This window comes from Coenobita brevimanus, chromosome 15 (genome assembly GCF_032717465.1).
Source record: "Coenobita brevimanus isolate Jiangsu-jjx chromosome 15, ASM3271746v2, whole genome shotgun sequence".
In the NCBI taxonomy this organism is placed as follows: domain Eukaryota; kingdom Metazoa; phylum Arthropoda; class Malacostraca; order Decapoda; family Coenobitidae; genus Coenobita; species Coenobita brevimanus.
Window position 1 is genome coordinate 255,724 of NC_136968.1, and position 20,829 is coordinate 276,552.

The 20,829-nt window shown below is 42.6% G+C and overlaps 1 long non-coding RNA gene across 1 annotated transcript; it reads right to left on the reverse strand.

The window, feature by feature from the left end:
- Positions 1-6,735: 6,735 nt before the first annotated feature.
- LOC145390603 (uncharacterized) lies at positions 6,736-15,736 on the reverse strand. Its single transcript, XR_013895692.1, has 3 exons — positions 15,698-15,736; positions 10,216-10,253; positions 6,736-7,779 (listed from the first exon to the last, which is right to left on the reverse strand). It is a non-coding gene; the product is annotated as an uncharacterized LOC145390603 (long non-coding RNA).
- Between the last annotated feature and the right edge of the window lie 5,093 nt (positions 15,737-20,829).

Sequence of the window (20,829 nt, forward strand, 5' to 3'; positions counted from 1 at the left end):
GTGTGTTTTCAGAATATATTTTTTACTTTGTACGGTAACAGAGCGCGCCCTGTATGTGTCCACTACGGTTTTGTAATAATACCAAGAGGAACATGTGTGCCTTTTATTTACTAACCTATGAGATGTGGAAGTCTCTTTCTCTGTTGCATTAACCAACTTGTTGAAACTTTTTCTTGTTCACTGTAAACAAGTCCATGAAACAGTTAATTCACCAGCACATTTTAAAAGCTATAAAGTAAGAAATTTGTTCAAATTATTCCAGACATCCCATCACAAGTGCATCCAAAGAGGCTACAAAGAAAATGCATTGAAGCTCCTTGAACATACTTTGACTCACATTCTTGTAACCTAGGAAGCTTTTCTAGCATCCTTCCTCACTGGTTCATTTCTCCATATAGCAAGTAAATATTCTTTGGTATGTTATTTATGCAGCCAAGTACAGTCCTCCCTCCTATAACACAGATTTGTACTTACGTGGTCACCTACAGTGTGACCAAAAAATATATACCGTGGTCACAGACAGGTATACGTGGTGAGTTGTCAGGCGTTGGAGCTCAGACGTCCCACCAAAAGTCAAATGTTGTGTGTGTTGACGTCGGGTGAGCGGTGCACTGTGATTGGTTGCATGACGTCATATCCACACGTACCTCCATTGGCTGCTGGAGGCGTCTTCCATTGTTTTTTGGTGGTCTCCCGCCTTGTGGCTGCGTCTGAAGTAGCTACTCCTGTGGTACAGAGCATTGTTACCTAAGCACTGGACCTCACAGCCGACTGGAACCCACCAACAAGCGACAGCGTTTCACTTATGGGCAGAAAGTGGAGATAAAACGAGAGCTGGAGGGTGGGAAGAGACAAGTTAACTTGGCAGAGAAGCACAAGGTTAATGAAAGCACCATCAGGACAATTTGGAAACACAGAGAAGATAAAGGCACACACCATTAGCAACCCCACAGCAGCAGCACAAGCTGCGATGAAGATCAGGAATGCAGCTCTGAAGACCACGGAGTGACTTCTATTTCGGTGCGTTGAGAGGCAGAGACAGAGAAACATCCCTACTGATGCACCATGCTACGTGACAAGGCCAAGCATTTCTACAGTGAGGGAAGTAGACGGCTAAACCAGTAAACCTGACACCCTTCAAGGCCTCGAAAGGTTGGTTAAATTCTTTTATTTAGAGGAATGGGTTTATGTGATATTAACTGGTGAGGGGGCCAGTGACTGATGTTTCTACTGCTTCCACCTTCCCTGCATTTCTTAAGAGATGTCAACAGAGATGGTGGGTACACCCAGGAGCAGATTTTTAATGCTGATGAGACCGGGCTTTTTCAGAAAAAAAAATGCCTACAAAGACCTACATACAATGGTGTGAGCAGCAGGCCCGTGGTTACAAGGCATCTAAGGAATAACTCATTCTACTCCTAACCTGTAATGCCTCTGGGACCTGCAAAATGAAGCCACTTGCTATCTCATGAGCCAAGAAGCCACATGCCTACAGGAATTGTGACATGGACAAGCTCAATGTGCACTGGATGTACAACAAGATGGGATGGATGTTGGGCACAGTATGTCCCAAATGGTTTGACAAGTGCATCACCAAAGATGCAGTTTTCTGCAAGTGGAGCAACTTGGCATTTAAGATTCTGCTCCTCTTAGACAATGCCCCAGGTCACTCACCACTCCTCAATGATCACCATCCCAACATCAAGGTTGTGTTCATGTCTCCGAACACAATCTCACTCCAGTCACTCGACCAAGAAGTGATTGCAATGCTCAAGGCAACCTACGCCTCGAAGACCTTTGCTATGCTCCATGCTGCCACCGACACTGACACAGATTTGGACGAGCTGGCAACTTCACCAGATTCAACAAGGCCTGAGTCACCCACCCCTGGCATGAGCCGTGGCTCACCACTGCCACCTGCTGTTGCCTCCGCCACCTCCACACAGCTCTCTAGGGAAGCACAGTTTGTTATCAACTTTTGGAAGTCATTCAAAACAGAGTGAACACCATTGTTGAAGCCTGGAATGAGCTGATGCAGGCCATAGTGCATCATGTCTGGTGCAACATTATGCAAATTTTGCCAGGCCACAGGCTTCATTTAAAGATTGGGCCACAGAGTGTTGATGCAGCAGTTGACACAGCGATGGAGGCAGTAAGGAGAGTCGCTGGCATGGAACAACTCAATGCTGCTGACAAACAGGAGCTTGTTGCCCCATACCCCACCCTCGACACTGAGAAACTGTTGGACCAGCTGCAGGAGGAGAGTGAAGAACAGGGACTGCCGGAGGAAAGGCCACCAGGAAGGACAGCAACGAACACACTGAGAGAAATTGTGGTATTGTACGAGAGGCTCACCTTCGTCATCACCAACCAGAAAACAGATAAGGACCAAACTGAGAAAACTGCTGCATTAGTACATAGAGATCTTCAGAGAGAGAGTGAATGCTCGGCAATGGAAGGTGATCACAGATTTTTTTTGAGTTCGTCAGTAAACTTCACAACAACCATCCTCTGGTGACGATTCAAGCCCGGAAGACAGTGCTGAGCCAGACGAAGGGGTCATGTCCATCGTTTCCTCCGTGGACTTTGACGGGTTTGATTCTGACGACAAAGGGGACCAGCCAACCACATCTCAACAGTGATAACGAAGAATGGAGTCTCGGGGTGCCGGGGGACAGCGAGTGTGGCCAGCAGAACCAGTCAGGTTAGCGACCTAAACTTTTTTTAATAATGTCTTGGAACCTTTCTTCTGTATTTTCAATAACTTCCACGTATGAGCACCAGAATGAATGTCAGCAGGATGTTTTTTGGAGGGTTTGGGTGGGGTCTGGGGTGAAAAGGGAGACTCTGGAAAATGTCCAGTCTAGGTTAGCCCTTTATAATGGAAACATATGGAACGTATAACACGGAAAAGTATACCGCAGCTTGTTGTCAGTCTATTTAGCCACATTATAGGAGGGAAGACTATTAAAAGAGTATAAATAGCATCTACCTACCTACCTATTACTCCATCTGTCTATATACAGCTGGACACCTCAATCCTGGAGGAGGTGGCCACTAACAAACTGCCTCCATGTCACCCTGTCCCCTACCCTCACACTGCCCTCTCATCACCTCAGACCACAGCTCCATTCCTTCAGCAATGTAATAATGACAAGTTTACATCAAACACTTTTAAATGAGACGCCATGTTCATTGTTGTGGGGCTTAGATTTAAAGACTCTGATTTCAAAGCAACTTTATAAGACACACAAACTTTTAACTGGAGAAAAGGTGTTACTTCAACTGCAACTTATTAATGAAAATAAAATTACAGTAAAAGTCCAATTCTTCGGCATCCAATTCCCCGGCAAATCTGACATTTCGGCAGTTTTGAGAAATAGTCCCATTTACGAAAATCTCTGATCGTTCGGCAGATTTTCCGATTTTTTTCGTCAGTCTTGAAATTCTCCATGAGGACCCTCTACTGCTGGGGACTTCTTCCAGCAGTAGCAGAGTCCAATCAACCCCTTCTATTGTACATATGTAATTAAGGAACCTACTATAAGTTTAGGTAAGTGCATGTGAACTTGTAGGCCTACTGTACCATTACATTTATATACAGTATGTTCACTAATTTCTTTATTTTTCATATTCATGTATAGTACTGTATTCATTACAGTATTGTACAGTATCAAACAGTATACAGTACTCTTTCCAAGAACATTTGTAATGATATGAGTAGTGATGATAGTGTTCACCGAAACATATAAGGTATTGAGTGGGTAGGGTTTTTGATAATTCGGCAATTTTGATTTTTCGGCACTTGCCTAGTCCCATAGATGCCGAAAAATAGGACTTCTACTGTAATACATATTGAGACATGTTTTGATTCAAAACTGAAGTGCCAAATGCATGAAAAATGAAAATAAAATCTCATTTCCAACTCCAAAGCAACTGTAATGTGAAAAAGAAACTTTAGGTAAAAAAAAAAAAAAAAATCAGCAAGCAAACCCCTTCACTTCCATGACATTTTTTCATTTATTCAAACTTCATGAGGGGCAGCTGATGGCTGCGTGTGAACCTTTCCAATGAGTCTGCTGTGGTGAATAAAATTACCATGAGACAGCAAGAGGACAAAAAATGTCACCAGAGTGAAGGGGTTCATAAAACAAAGTGATTCAACTGTGGAAAAAGATTAACTTTCTTGAATACATAGTCCTGTATTATGTATATATATTGTACTGTACTCAATATACAATACTGTATACAGATTCACTATTGGTGATACAGTATACAGATTCACTATTGGTGATACAGTATACTGTACTGCATTATATACTGATACCATATGTTGTACTGTATTGTACTGCAGACACAGTACGGTACAGCAGATTTACACAGTGTATATATAAGTATATTGTATATGGATATACTGGTAGTACATGCATTTATCATAAGTCAGCAATGTGTTCTAAATATTTTTCCTAATATCTAGTGCTTACCGGTACAGGTATCAACGGAACCAATACCCCTTCAGCACGAGGGTGTAATTTTCATTATATTTTTGCAACCTCCACATGAGTGTATTCACGACAACGGGTGTGCTCTGAGGGAACCACAACTTGTAGGGGGAAAGTAGTATTAATGTAGCCACAAACAGCCTGTTTATGCCACAAACAGCCTGTTTATTTTATGGCAGGTGTTGTGACAAAGGTGACTGTCAAATTCTTGGGACAAACTAAAGATGCCGTTTGTGGCTACATTAATATCAATTTATTCACTTCGGGAAAAACTTCTAAAAAAAGGGCAGCTTTCTTACAGCCATCATTCACTTGTTGTCCACTAGGCTGCTTTCCTCAGCTCAATAAAATACCATAATCTGGAGGAAGTAAAAATAAGTAAAGGAAAACAGGAACATGGTGCTGAAGGAGTAATAAAGAATCCTTATGTTACTCACCATGGACTTAACTCCTTTAATGCCATAATATTGTGCTGTTCATTTTATTATTATTATTATTTCCAGACTATTTTGAACTAAGATATACAAGGTAGTTCAAAAACAGTGCTCTGCTAGACACTCACATGGCTGTACCTTGGGTGTTATGTGGGAGGCTCAGTCAGCCGGTGAGGGTGTGTGGTGTGGCGTGTGGTGTGGCATGTGGTGTGGCAGTGGGAGTAGGAAGTGAAGGACTGATGCAGGGCAGATAAAACACAAAGCCCCCCCTCCCACAACACACCAATAATATACTGTATATAGATTACTCTGTACATGGCCTTCATTAACCCTTCCACTAAAACAGGTCTGCCAAATCTGAAAAAAGTTATCTTCATTCTGCATTAAAAAAAAAAAAAAAAAAAAAAATGAAGTGAATAATGAATACAAAAAGAATTTAAAACTAGGTCACTTTATAATGGCTTGATGCGCAGGTCAGCTCAAACGTGATGTTCCCTTGCACTGTGCCGGGTGATCTTGTGTGTTGTGAGACGGCTCAGTCAGTGTTATCAGTGTCTACCCTACACCACATAATCCTTTCCTACACCCACTGGTACACCCACACCCACACCAGCAGACTGAACCATACCCACAACACAACTAGGCGAGCGTGTAGTGGAGAGGTCTTTGGTGGTCACTGTGTACTATATATGTGTACCCAGTGTGTAACAAAGCTTATACTATATTATATAATGGTAACAGCCAGTCCTATATTACCCCCTCTGAGGTGTAAACACCCACTCTGTCCAGCCTTAGGTAACTACACCTCAGTGGGGATAAAACTGCCTCTTGCTGCATAGAATGACAACTTGTAGTATATATAGCAAAGAATGCCCCCCCCTCCCTCAAAAAAAATGGGAACTTGTTCATGACAAACTTAATAAAAATGTTCATGAGTAATTAAATCATGCAACATCAGGCACAAGAAAAAAGAGTCAGGAACTATACTCCTGTTACTCGAGCTTGGTTCAGATTTTCATCTTTTTGCAGAACATGACAGTCGTATGACTTGACATCCCTTCCACTGCACTTCTTCATGACTAGTACTGTATGCTAATGATAATCTGTTACTACAACTGTTTATTCAAGATGAAGGGATGGCAATTTAAGGCCAAGTTAGAGTAACTGGGATATAATTCCCGGCCCAAGGATTATGATGTATGGGTGAATAGTGTTATGTTATTTTACTGGTAAGGATGGACAGTGAGAGACTAATGAGGAGAGTGTATGTGAGTGAGGTGGAGGAGGGAGAGGGAGGGGGAGACTGAGGATGAGATGGAGGGATGGAGAAGAGAGGTATATGAGGGAGAGGAGTGTAAGTTGGGAGGGCCGTAAAATGGCATGGAACAGGATGACGTGGAGGCAACTTGCTTGTGGCCACCCCTCACAGGATTAAGGGGTCTGGCTATAGACAGACAGATTAGCTGCCAAAGACCACTGTGTTCAGTTGAGGGGATTCACAGTAGACAAGAGATTGAAACTTGTATATGCAATCCCAGCTGAGGTGTAGGGGGCTGAGGTTAGGCTGCCACTGTCCAAAGCTCAGCATTTAAGAGCACAATACAACATCCCTAATACAAATATTCCATTTATACAAACCTCCACTTCTTGTTTCCCCCATACAGCAAGGGGGTGTTGATATCATCTGTCCTCACACAATCAATGTATATTTGAAGATAAAGTTTATGTGAGGCCAAGTATAGCAGCAAGTGTCTATCTGTCTATAGCCAGATGCCTTAATCCCATCAGAGGTGGCCACAAACGATTCACCTCCATGCCATCCTGTCCCCTGCCATTTTGCTGCCCTCCCCCCAACCTATACCCCCTCTCTCATATACATCTCCACTCCATCCCTCCATCTCAACCTAATTTCTCACATTAACACTTCACTGCACTGACTCTTCATGATATTGTAAGTCATTTTTTACATGGTTTTCTGATAATTACTGTGATAATTCTGTTTTCCAAAAATTCCATTTTCCATGAAGCTGTTTTTAACCAGGAATTTTGGATCTGACACTTTGGTCCATATTCTCATTGATCAAGGAAACTCCCTAACACCTTTCCCTACATTATTTACTTTGCTTATAACTCCTTACTATTCTGTTCTATGTCATTTAAATCACTCAAATATCTCCGTACTTTACATAAATAACATACAAATTGATACAAGCACCTCTCGATACTAGCACCTCTCTCTCTCTCTCTCTCTCTCTCTATACGGTCAAAGAAACAACTATCTTCCCAGTTCCATCTGATGAAAATTGATAGCTGGCAACATATAATGAAAACCCTGTCTCTAATATAGCCTACTTTTTTCTTTTTTTTTCTTTTCTAGTGTTTATTTCACATACACTGGTGGCAGAAAAAGACATTACTATGGCTGTGCATCCTTTCCACAGCACTTCTTTGTGACTAGTGCCTTTTTTTGTGTGTGTGTTAATCTATTGTTACAACTCAGCATTCAAGAGAGAGAGAGATGGTAATTTTAGGCCAAGTTAGAGTAGGAAGGTGTATTGTGTGCATTTCATATGGTTCAATTTCTGTGCTATGTATTTATCACCCTTTGGGGAAGATGTTTGTGTTTGTGTATCCAAGGTAGGAAAAAAAAAAAAACTTAAAATAGCCAGCTTCCTTGAAAATGTTCGTAAGCCTGTAAGACATTGGGGTAAATCTCCCGTAAGATGTTATACGATGGTTTTTGGCTCCTCTCGGTGTTGCTGGATGTGATGCCGTTACTCAGATGTCACTATCATCATCCTTGTCCGTTAGTCATCATCATCAAAATCATCACCATTACCACCCTGCAAGATATATGGCAACATTAATATATATCTTTGTAATAATAATAATAATAATAATAATAATAATAATATCATCATCATCCATCAATTACTCCAACACCATTTGTCATCTTCATCATCAAAATCATCATCATCATCAATATCGCCATGTTGCATGAGGTACTACATAAACCAGTAACTGTCAATCTATCTGCCTATAATCAGATGGCTTGGTCTTAATCGTAATCACACTACAGTACAAAACAACAACCAATACACTCTACTTTTCATTTCCATTGCATATTTATTTCTCTATCACTGCATCCAAGTAATGTATGTACTGCATCTCTCACCAATTCCAGTCTCTCTCTCTCCAGTAACCACTCTACTGATAGTTCCTTTCATCCAAGCTTTCTTACACATTTCCAACAAAGTGTGTGACCTCAGGGATAAGTGACTGAATAGGGAGGCTGTCAGAGATCAAGCAGCATGGAGAGCCCCCATTAGGTGACCAAGGCTGCCACATACAAGCATGTTGGAGACCTTATAAACTTCATTCCAATCCCTCCACTACTTTTGATCATCTCTGCATATATTTCATCAACAGCTGCAGTCTTCCCATTCTTCAGCCATTTAACTTCATTCTTTAATTTACTCCTTAATCTAATATCACACCTTCCAACACTCATGTCTTCTCTGCACACCACCAGACCCAATGCTGCTTACTGCTTCTCTGCTTTCACTACTTCCATTCATCAACCTTTCAAAATATTCTCTCCACTTGCTTCTTACTTCACCTCCAGTTGTTGGTATTCTTCCTCTTTCATCGCTCACATTTTCATTTCCTTCCATCCACCTTTCTAGATCTTTTTTGCACCTCTTTTTAGAACACTTTATAGTTTTCTGAATAGTTTCCTGTTTGTTTTTTCTTCCAAGAGCATTATTTACTTTTTTTTTTTATCTTTACTAGTTTGTTTGCTGGTTATCTGCCTTTTTTTTTCTTCTTCTTCACATGTTTCTCTGCTGGTTTATTCCTCTCAGTACATTCCTTTCTTTCTTTCATTTGATCCCCCTTCTTGCATAGTACTTTCTTTCTCCTTTTCTCAATTGCCTTGTTGACCTCTGCATCCTAAAAGCTTTCACGCTTGTTCCTAACCTTGCAGCACCCTAGCATTCCTAACCAGTTCCTCCCAGTGTCTATCTATCTGTCTATAGCCAGTTGCCTAAATCCCATAAGAGGCAGCCACAAACAAACCACCTCCATGTCACCCTGTCCTCTGCCATTACACTGCCCTCCCCCAAACTCACCCCTTCCTCCCTGTGTGCACTCCACAAATTTCCAGATCCCTTTCCTCACAATTCACTGACTCCAACTCCTCTTCTACCCGCAACATTCATCAGCCACTGATCTTTTTTGCAGTTTCACTTTGTCTTTCAATCTGATTACTCCTCTTTTTCTCTCTCTCTCTCTCTCTCTCTCTTTACCCTCATGCTCCTCTCAGCCCTCTCTCTTTACCCCCCAAGCACCTCTCAGTTTTCTTTCTCTCTTTATTCCCCATGCTCCTGTCAGCGTAACTTTGCATGCCACAAGCATATAATCAGATAAATTCCACACTGCTCTCTCAGTGTCCTCGTATCAACAATGCTTCCACTCACCTCTCTGTCTACCAACACAATCAGGCATCCTTCAATGTTCTTTTCTGTCTGTACCATGTATAACTGTGTGCATCTCTGTGCTTAAAATAGGGGTTTCTAGGGACAAGACGGAAGGATGGAGTGGAGAGGTATATGAGAGAGGGGGTGTAAGTTGGGGAGAGGGCATCAAAATGGCAGGGGACAGGGCGACGAGGAAGCGACTTGCTTGTTGTCACTCCTTATGGGATTAGGGCGTCTGGCTATAGATAGACAGATGGACAAATGCATAAAATCCTTTCCTGACCCATGCCCTTTAGTCACTGTCAGTTGTCGCTCTGCTCTGGTGCTCTGTAACAACCCATTACACATTCACAGGAGCAGCACTGTCTCTCCCATTCATGTCACCCACCAAACACCCTCTTCAACTCCCTCGTATCTATGCTATCAGTCCTAAAACCTATCCTTTTCTTTCCAGCTCTCAGACTGGAACCTGACACATACCAGTACACCTCAAGCAGACACATCTATAGTCTTTCTTTCCCTCTGTTGTACATCACCCACCAACACCGCAGCTCACTACATATCCTGCCACTCCTCCACTTCATAACTTCCTTACTACGTATCCTGCCGCTCCTCCACTTCATAACTTCCTTACTACATATCCTGCCACTCCTCCACTTCATAACTTCCTTACTACATATCCTGCCACTCCTCCACTTTGCACCCTTTCATCCTTGCTTCACCCATCACACTTGCATTCTTCATTTGCCACTTCCACTATATGTTACATCACTATTCACACATCAAACACGCCATACGAACCTGGTTATTTCCAGGGCAAGACCCAAATCTGTGGCTACCTGTAATAATAAAAATAATAATAATAATAATCATAATAATCATAACAGTAATAATAATAAAGCAAGACTTTGAACATAGTAACTGGTAAGTATGACGCACGTCTTTGATTTCTTTTTTAATTAAATGCACATAATGACAAAACCTGAATATACAAGCTCCACTGGCACCTATAAGTTGATACCTACACCCTCTTATTGCATGAAAATATTGTTTGGAAAAGTGGAGGATTTTGAAAATGGGCTGTTTTGATTTTGGAGGTTATACTGCACCATCTTTTGAAATTCAACAGACCAAAACACACTATGCAAGGGAACAGCAGCTGTGTGGTTTTCATTCTAAAGACACTCTTGGAAGATATCGATGAAATTTTTGCTTCATGTAAGTAGTGTTCATCAATATAACTGACTTTTCCTATATGGCATTTCCCTGGCAAATTAGTCAGAGGTGATTAATATCCATGGGGTCTGTCATTAATAGCAAACAAATCACACAAAAACTCAGGAAAATCATAACTGAATGTCATAACGAATGCCAGTGGACTTGTAAACATTAAGGTGATGGAGGGGGAAGCCTTCATGAGGTGGCACTGATCTAACCATGCGGCTCCACCATCCAGTTACACAGGCGTCCCTCAACACCTTCCCTATTCCCCGCAAGGAGGCTGGTGGACTGCAGGAGAAGGGCAACTTCAGCCTGCAGTCCACTAGGCTCACATATCACATGAACCTTGGGCCTCAACAGTAGGTTAGGATGGGCTAGGTATATATCTTGAACAATTCCCATACACCGAAGCTGAAATATTTATGACAAGGACTGTTATATCATAGAGTAATAGTCTTAATTTACTGCACAATTAAATATGGTAACACTGTAACAGAGACAAATTAATATGCTCACCACTAGGGTTATGAAATTCTAAGCAATTTTTTGTAGGTTCCTTCATAGTGATATTACTACTGTATATGGACACAAGAGTGAGAACAGTGGAAATGAGCTATTTGAGAGGAGTACCTTAGCTTTTATCATTCTCTTTCTGTGCCTGTCCTCCTCTCTTCCTATTTCTCCCATCTTTCCTGTCACTTCTTATTGCTTTTCTTTCCTTTACAGGTGGCTTTACATTGAGTGACAAGCCTAATGGTTTCCTGTAGGCCAAGAAACCATTTACAACGCTGGGTGGTAACCATATAACCAAACCATACGTGCTCCCTACGTGTCAACAAGTGGGTTGGTGGAGGGTTAGTGCCCCTCCCCGTAAAACAACTAACTCAGTGTCAAATGGCCACCCTTTGCGGGATTGTGGTGTCTGGCAATAGATAGATAGATAGATAGACTGTAAGCGGAGTCACATGAAGAGACAGACAGACAAATGAGGAAGTGACAGAGCTCTGTGGTGTTGATGTGAGAATGGTTGAAAATGTTGAGATGGTTCAGCTATGTGGAAAGGATGGAGAATGAGAGACTAATGAAAGTGTCTGTGAGTGAGGCGGAAGGGGAGACAACAGATGAGATGGTGGGATGGAGAGGAGAGATATATGAGGCAGGGCATGTGTGTCAGAGGAAGGGCAGCCAAATGGCAGAAGACACAGCAACATGGAGGTGATTTGTTTGTGGCCACCCCTCATGGGATTAAGGTGTCTGCCAAGTGACAGACAGATAGACAGAGACTCAAATTCTGTGGATATAATATGATAATAGAGACAATGTGCTTACCATTACTAATATTTTATGCTGATGCACATAAGCCTATATGGGCCTTTATAAACAAATCAACACATTTATTTTCAGCAGTCAACATCCACTTTTCTTCAACAGACTCATAGGAAATACGGTATGTTTATTTTCTGGCAAGTACATAGGCAGTGGTGAGGGGACTGTCCATATTATACCTTGGTACTCACTAGATGTAGTGCTGCCTACTTCTTCCTTAGCCTTTATCATTCTTTTTCTGTGCCTGTCCTCCTCTCTTCCTATTTCTCCCATCTTTCCTGTCACTTCTTATTGCTTTTCTTTCCTTTACAGGTGGCTTTACATTGAGTGAAAAGCCAAATGGTTTCCTGTAAGCCAAGAAACCATTTACAACGCTGGGTGGTAACCATATAACCAAACCATAATGCTCCCTACATGTCAACAAGTGGGTTGGTGGAGGGTTAGTGCCCCTCCCTGTAAAACAAATAACTCAAAGTCAAATGGCCACCCCTTACAAGATTATGGTGTCTGGCAACAGACAGATAGTACAATGAGTTACCCTAACCCAACTGTTATTACTGGTACATTAACCATCACACCACCATTTGCAGGGTGTTCTATGACACTTTCTCATCATTGCTGACTGCGATGCTGCCAGCCAGTCAGCACCAGGGCTCAAATCCTGGTGTGGGCAGCTAGCACCAATCAACTCAGGTGTTCATCCACCCAGTATGGGTTGGCAGGTAAAATGAGTACACAGGGTAGGCCTAACACCCGAGTTTATAATGCTGATAACGTGGATGATGCAGTGGCCTTGTATCCCAGGATACTGGGTGAACAATCCACCACAGGCTAAAAGGCCCATGTTACGAAGATGAGCACTGACGCTAAGTGCCTCACGGCATCTGCCCCACCTCCACCTTTACCTTCTCTATGGCACTTCCTTCATAAATGTGTCTTTTGGGGGATGTTATGCTCATTCTCAAATCAAGTCATGAGACGGACAGTAAGCGCATGGAAGGTCTGAGTGGCTTGTTTGGTTTGGTTGGCTTTGGTGGTTATGTCATGGAGGGGTGTCTGGGGGGGGGGGTGGCTCCACCCAGTTAGGTACTTGGTATATACCATACCCATTTTTTCTTATGGGTTTTCATGAGCTCTGATTTATGGTCAATATTTGCTGGTAATACCTTGGTGGGGGAAGAGGGGGTGAGAAAATGGCAAAATAGGACACCTGTATAGGTATTTCCAATAGAAATGTGCATCAAAAACATTCAAAACACACAAGAAAAAACAAATACCATACATAACAAATGGTTAAGTTAAAGAAAAAAATATCCAGTCATGCTTATTAGGCCTGGTTTGTGTGTTGGGTTATCTTAAGCTTTTTTGTTTTACAAACACAGGAAGAAGGAACCAAAGGCCAGAAGTCTGCAAGACTGTTCTTTCAAAAAAAGTTAAAATAACAGAAAGCCAAATTAAGATCCACTCATGCTGAGATGCCTGGACACAATGCATTTAAAAGACTGGAGGTCATCAGCAGTAGGAAGTAGCTACACGACAGAGGAAGACAGTTCCAGAGTTGACCTGTTGCATACATGAAGGACTGTGAGTAATGGTTAACTCTTGCATTAGGGAGCTGGGTAGAAAAGGGATGAGAGTTTGTTGCTAGACGGGTGCTATACACCCGCTGTGGTGCTGGAGGGGTGCAAGCAGACAGTTCGAGGAGCAATGACCATTAAAGTAGCGACAGAAGAGATAAAGATGCAACAGCATGACAATGAGACAGAGGTTGAAGGGAGCCAGTAAGTGCTGGGTTATGTTTGGCTTGGTCTGCATGTATAAAGACAAGGATCAATAACTTCAGCACTATTCATTTCCACAACCTTTGTATGAAAAAAAAAAAAAGTCAATTTCCCATTTCAGACAAGCAGCAATCTGGGTATTCCCATTTACTCAGCTGTCACATCCTACTAACATTAATTTTATTCCCCATGATACTGTTGCAAACTAATATTAACAACTGTGAAAGTTCCATTGTAAAATGAATGAGAATGTCTTCATACACCACTTATGTTCTTTTGTGGATCGTTAGTTGGTGGTAGGTGGTGGCGACCATCATCCACTCATTTGATGTAGTGCTGCCTGCTTATTCTTAGCCTTTATCATTCTTTTTCTGTGCCTGTCCTCCTCTCTTCCTATTTCTCCCATCTTTCCTGTCACTTCTTACTGCTTTTCTTTCCTTTACAGGTGGCTTCACACTGAGTGACAAGCCAAATGGTTTCCTGTAAGCCAAGAAACCATTTTCAACACTGGGTGGTAACCATATAACCAAGCCATACGTGCTCCCTACGTGTCAGCAAGTGGGTTGGTGGAGGGTTAGTGCCCCTCCCTGTAAAACAAATAACTCAAAGTCAAATGGCCACCCCTTACGGGATTGTGGCGTCTGTCAATAGATAGATAGTTCATTAGCTTGTTCATTCATTTTTTTGATGGCGCTAACGTGCTTGCATGCATTGGCCTTGGTCACCTAATGGAAGCTCTTTACACTGGTCAATCTCTGGCATCTTCCCTATTCAGTCCCTTATAGGTCACACTCAACGACCTCATCCCAGGTCTTATTTGGTCTACCTTTCGCAACCCCACCCCTAACATTAACAATGCTGCACCCAATTATCATCCCCCATCCTCTTCACATGCCCAAACCATCTCAATCTACCTCACCTCATCACAACACCAATTCACCCCAGTCCCATCCTACCCCTAAACTCTTCCATCGTAAACCTAGCCCCTCCCAAGCCTTACACTCAGGAACACACCGCACATCCACCTTAATCACTGTCTTTTCTGTATGTTTGAGCCTGTGAATATCCTTTTCCTTTACTGCCACCATACAGCATTACACTCCTAACATATGCTGCATACAAAGATGTTCATATTATATTCTGCCATGCTGGTATGCTTGGTGAGGTGATTATGTCTGGGGTGGGGGGGTAAGGGGATGGGGAAGCCATCATATCACCTCAAACTACACATAATTACTCTGCCGCGTGTACCAACATGGCTGCCAGATGTATATTTCCACAAAAATTCCTCATTACTATTAATTTGTGACAATATTCTGTAAAGATAAGTTGATAAGCCTGGAGTAGTCTAATTAAGAAGACATAGGACCACCTCCTACAAACTGACAATAAAGTTTATCTACTATTGAACTGATTCAGAGACTCTGTAAATGTGTACCTGGTAGCTACATAATGTTTCTTCAAGTATGACAAGGATCCATCAATGAGCAAAGAAAATATGGTTACATAAATGATGGGCTAGGCTAGCATAAAACTGGTTAGGTTAGAAAAGGTAGGTTAGGTTAGATTAGGATAAACAAGACTGGGTCAAGTTGCGAAAATTTTGGATTGGTTTGGGTAAGTTGGCACCGATATGAGTAATTTCGCTCAAAAATGGCGTTCTAAGATGGCGTCCGTCTGTCTTCGCGCACCACGAGATGGCGTCCATTTTTGTAAACGCTTTTCACCACTACACAACATAAACTCTGAAACTTGCAACTGCAATCAGAAAATACTTACGAATCCCATGATGAGCTCAGGTAGGTAAAAAAAATAAATAAATAAAAAATAAAGGTGGTGCTAAGTAAATAAAAAATAAAGGTGGTTCTAAGTCTCCTTAATGGTTACCCTGATTGGCAAAAGGAAATGTCCAGATTCGCTTGTAAAACCTGCAAGTTGATCGTTTAATTGCTTACCCTCTCGAATACTAAGTTGCCTGTTTGCTCGGGCCGTGACGGGCGTGGGTGCTGACAGTGTCCATAAATTCTTGTTATCTGGGGTCAAGGAACAGGCCACAACAGAATACCCAGCAGCAGCCAGCACACTCATCACATCACTAGGCCGCATTTACAGATCAACAATTGGCGGAAGCTTCATACAATGTGACCTAAGTTTATCTGAAAGTACACCATTTTCTATTTTAAAACGGTGACATCTGTTCAATCCTTCTACTTTAACTCCCTGGTCATGTGCCAGTCCCGTCACAAGGACCACTGAATTTTTCGTCATATATTCGCGACTTTGGCCGTGGAATGACATAACTGTTGAAGACAAACGTACAAACGCGCAAAACAAATGTATGCCTTCCGTTCAGGTCCAACCCCTCTGGACAAAACCGGACTGACGTTACTCCAGTGCTAGAAGCGTGTGTTTTGCTTGTGAAATACCCGACTTTTTTCTGGGCGTTTTTGTTACACTTATTTTTTATATTTTAATAATTATTAACTTCAATTAACATGGGCCGAAGCCGTTGTCGCCAAATTTCGTCCACTTCCTGTCCACGCCGAGGTTTTTGTTGGCCTTCAATCCCGTAACCTCTTCGTCAGCGAATTATTTTGCCAACTGCACCACAACCCTTAAACAAGATGGCCTATTATGTACTCTGCTACTACAGTCCCACAGAGGAGGACAGAGAGGGTGGAAAGTTCACCGACGTGCCGAGCCAGGCACCTCGGGATGACCTTGACGTACCTGATATCACATGGGCGGTGGTTCCTTGGGTGCCAGCGTCCACGAGAGCACGCTACCACTGGCACTAAATCCCACAACACGATACCCAACAGTATACAGCACACTCAGTGCGTCACTGGGAAACATTTGTAACGTTACGCTCCGTTCAAGACGCTTGCACATGGTCAAGGGTACATCAGTAGTCAGTTCACCGGCCGTGATCTGAAGTCTTTCAGGGCCTCTATGTAATCCTTCTATTGTTACCCCCGGGCAGCCCAGCATTCCCACCATAAGCAACACAGAATCACTTGGCACATCCATGTAACCTTGGCTAGGAACTGGAGATGCTATTATTGCTCACGTTCAACACAGACAACCACGAGACGTTGCAGGCGTTTGTAGTGACGCGTGCACCCTTTCACTTTTTCCCCGGCTTGTGTTTATATATATATATATATATATATATATATATATATATATATATATATATATATATATATAATATATATATATATATATATATATATATATATAGATATATATATATATATATATATATATATATATATATATATATATATATATATAGATATATATATATGTGTGTGTGTGTGTGTGTGTGTGTGTGTGTGTGTGTGTGTTATTATTTTATAATTACATTAGGATGACGTCTGTGTAATAGATCACCCAAGGAAATGTTAAATATTGGCTGAAGGAAAATTTGTGTTTGCGGGAATGTGTAAGGAAATCTTGAGCTGAAGATTACACAAATTTTTAGCACCTTTTACTTAGCGATTCATTTTGCCTACTACACCATGGGAACCCTTGAGTTAGGCAGCTGTTACTTTATTCTTGCAACCTGCAGAGACTTTGATTTAGTTGGAGAGAAGACTTCCTCAACCCCTTCACCGCGAGGGCCTGGCTCCTTACCTGAAGGAAACAACTGAAGGAAACAAGGATGATGTGAAAATAAGACATTGTTGGACTGAAGGGGTTAATATGGACATACAGTAAATGGCACCGGTGAACCTACAGGGAAATATTAGTGTGTAATGGACAAAATAACTTTATACTACTGTACAATGGACAAAACTATATTAATGTATAATGGACATAATAACTATATTAATTAATAATGTACAACATAACTTTATATTAATGTATAATGGTAGTGCTTTGGTGGACAGCTGTGCTGGTAAGGGGTTGGCAATAGCCAACACCTACTTTCGGCATAAGATGATCCACCGGTATACATGGAGAGTAATGAGGAGGATGGATGGTGAACTTGTTGAACGAAAGGCAATGATAGACTACGTGTGTGTGGATGAGCGAATGAGAAGACAAGTGTTGGATGCAAGGGTGTGGAGAGGGTGGGGGAATGGAGTCTCGGACCATCACTTAGTGATGGCCAAGGTAGAGCTGCAAAGAAAGTGGTTGAGGAGACGAAGGGGAAGACAGGAGGAAGCAGCTCCTGTGAGAAGAGTGGAGAAATTGCAAGATAGTGAAAAGAGGACAGAGTATAAGAGCATAGTGGAAGAAAGATTGGGAAGGTATGAGCTAGAGCAGATGGAAGGGGTGGAAGACGTATGTAAGATATTCACGGAAGAGATAAGCGCAGCGTGTGAGGCGGTTTGTGGAGTGAGGAGGAGATGCAAGGGTGTGCAAGGGACAGCATGGTGGAATGATGAGGTGAAACGAGCTGTGGAACAAAAGAAGAAGGCATATGGTGAATGGTTGGCGAGTAGAGGTAGGGGAGAAGATGAGAGAGAGAAGAGAGAGGTATATGTGAGCAGGAGAAGGGAGGTTAAGAGACTGGTGAAGGAGAGTAAGAAGAAAGTGGATGAAGAGTTTGGGAGGAATCTGAGTGTGAAATGGAGGGAGAGTAAGAAATTGTTTTGGAAGGAGGTAAAGAAAGTAAGGCAGTGTGAAAGGGGAAATAGTAGGGGAGTGAAAGATAGGAATAATAGATTGTTGGTGGAGAAGAGAGAGAAATTGAGGAGATGGAAGGAGCACTTTGAGGATTTGTTGAATGTAGAGAGTGAGAGCAGTGTGAGTATAAGTGGTTGGGGAATGGCTGGGAGAAGAAGAGATGAGAGGAGGGAGGAAGAGATCAGTAGGTCGGAAGTAGTGGAAGCGATGAAGAAGATTAAGCTGGGAAAGGCCCCAGGAATTGATGGAGTGTGTGGTGAAATGCTTAGGTATGGGGGTGAGATTGTTGTGGAGTGGATATGGAAGTTGTGTAGATTGGCTTGGGAAGAGGGAAGGGTTCCAGAGGACTGGAAATCAGGTATAATTGTTCCTCTGTACAAAGGAAAAGGGGAGAGAGAAGTATGTGGTAACCATAGGGGTATTTGCCTTCTTAGTGTGACTGGTAAAATATATGGTAGAATACTCATTGATAGGGTTAGGCATATGACAGAGGAGCTAGTTGGAGAAGAACAAGGGGGATTTAGGAAGGGAAAAGGGTGTGTAGATCAGATATTTGTTCTAAGATGTTTAGTGGAGAAGTATCTAGAGAAGGGAAGGAAAGTGTATGCTGCCTTCATGGACTTGGAGAAAGCTTATGACAGAATAGATAGGCAAGGTATGTGGAAGGTATTAAGAATATATGGAGTGGAGGGGAAATTGTTGAGTGCTGTGAAGAGTACGTACGAGGGAGCTAGGGCTACGGTGCGAGTGGATGGTGAGCTGAGTGAGTTCTTTGATCTCAATGTGGGACTGAAACAGGGGTGTGTAATGTCTCCATGGCTGTTTAATATATATATGGATGGGGTTGTAAAGGAGGTGCAAGGTAGGGCAGTGGATGTGGGGGTGGCCCTAATGAATAAGGGTGAGATTTGGAAGCTTCCGGTGTTGCTGTTTGCTGATGATACAGTATTGTTGAGTGAAGATGAATGGGAGTTGCAAGGTTTGGTGAATGAATTTGGGACAGTGTGTAGGAGGAGGAATCTGAAAGTTAATGTAAACAAAAGTAAAGTTATGGTGTTTGAGAGGAATGAAGTCACAGAGTGTGCAGTGAGGTTGGATGGTGAGGATATGGAGAATGTGAGTGCATTCAAGTACTTGGGTAGTGTGATGAGTAAGGATGGAACTTTGGGGGATGAAGTACGTGAAAGGGTACAGCAGGGAAGAAAGGTTGTTGGTACACTGAAAGCAGTGATGAGAAATAGGGAGGTGAGTATGGAAGTTAAGAAGTCACTGCATGATGGTATTGTGATCCCTACCCTGACGTATGGAAGCGAGGCGTGGACCTTGCAAGAGGGGAACAAGTCAAGAGTGAGAGCAGTGGAAATGAGTTACTTGAGAGGAGCATGTGGAGTGACGTGGAGGGACAGGTTGACGAATGAAGAAGTGAAGGAACGTTGTGGGGTAGATGTGGATGTGGTTGAAAAGATTAGGAGAAATACACTGAGGTGGTTTGGACATGTGGAGAGGATGGAGAATGAAAGACTGACTAAGAGGGTGTATGTAGGTGAGGTGGAGGGAGGGAGAGGGAGGGGTAGACCGAGGATGAGGTGGAGGGATGGAGTTGAGAGGTATATGAGGGAGGGGGGGGTGAGTTGGGGGGAGGGGAGTCAAATGGTGGGTGACAGAGTGACTTGGAGGCGTTTTGTCTGCGGCCACCCTTTGCGGGATTAGGGCGTCGGGCTATAGATAGATAGATAGATAGATAATGGACAGAATAACTATATATTACTGTATAATGGACAAAATAATATTGTATAAATGAATAATGGACAAAAAAGCTTCGGATATTGTCGTCAAAGACCAATGGGGTATGTGTTGCCAGATTTCTTAGACAAACTAAGGCACGGGGAGAAGACAGGAAATTCAGTCACCACTAAGAGTCTATCCTGCATCCTTTATTTATTTCTCCCAGTGCCACATCCACGCCCACACCAGCACACTGAGCCCTTCCCGCAACACAAGCTATCGCCAGTTGATTCTAATGAAGGTAGGTGCAGAGGGAGAGAGGAGAGGGAGTGATGTGGTGTGTGTGGGTGTGTAGTGAAGCGGTACTTATGCACCACTCTGTGCTGCATAAGGACAGTTGTGGCCTGACTGACGGGAATTTGCTAAGGAGAAATGACTAAGTGAGGGATTTTTTTTGGGGGGAGGGGGAGGAAGGGATAATGATATAGCACGGAGCCTGCCTTCTAAATTTCTTATTAGAGAGAGACCAACTCAGCCCAAGCTAAGCCAGCCTAAACCAGGGCAACCCAATGCAACCCAGTACAACCCAACCCAACCTAACCTAACCTAACCCAACTTAACCCAACCCAACCTAATCCAGCCTAACACAGTCTAATCCAGCCCAACCCAACCTAACCCAATTCAACCCAGCCCACTCCAACCCAACCTAACCCAATCCAACCCA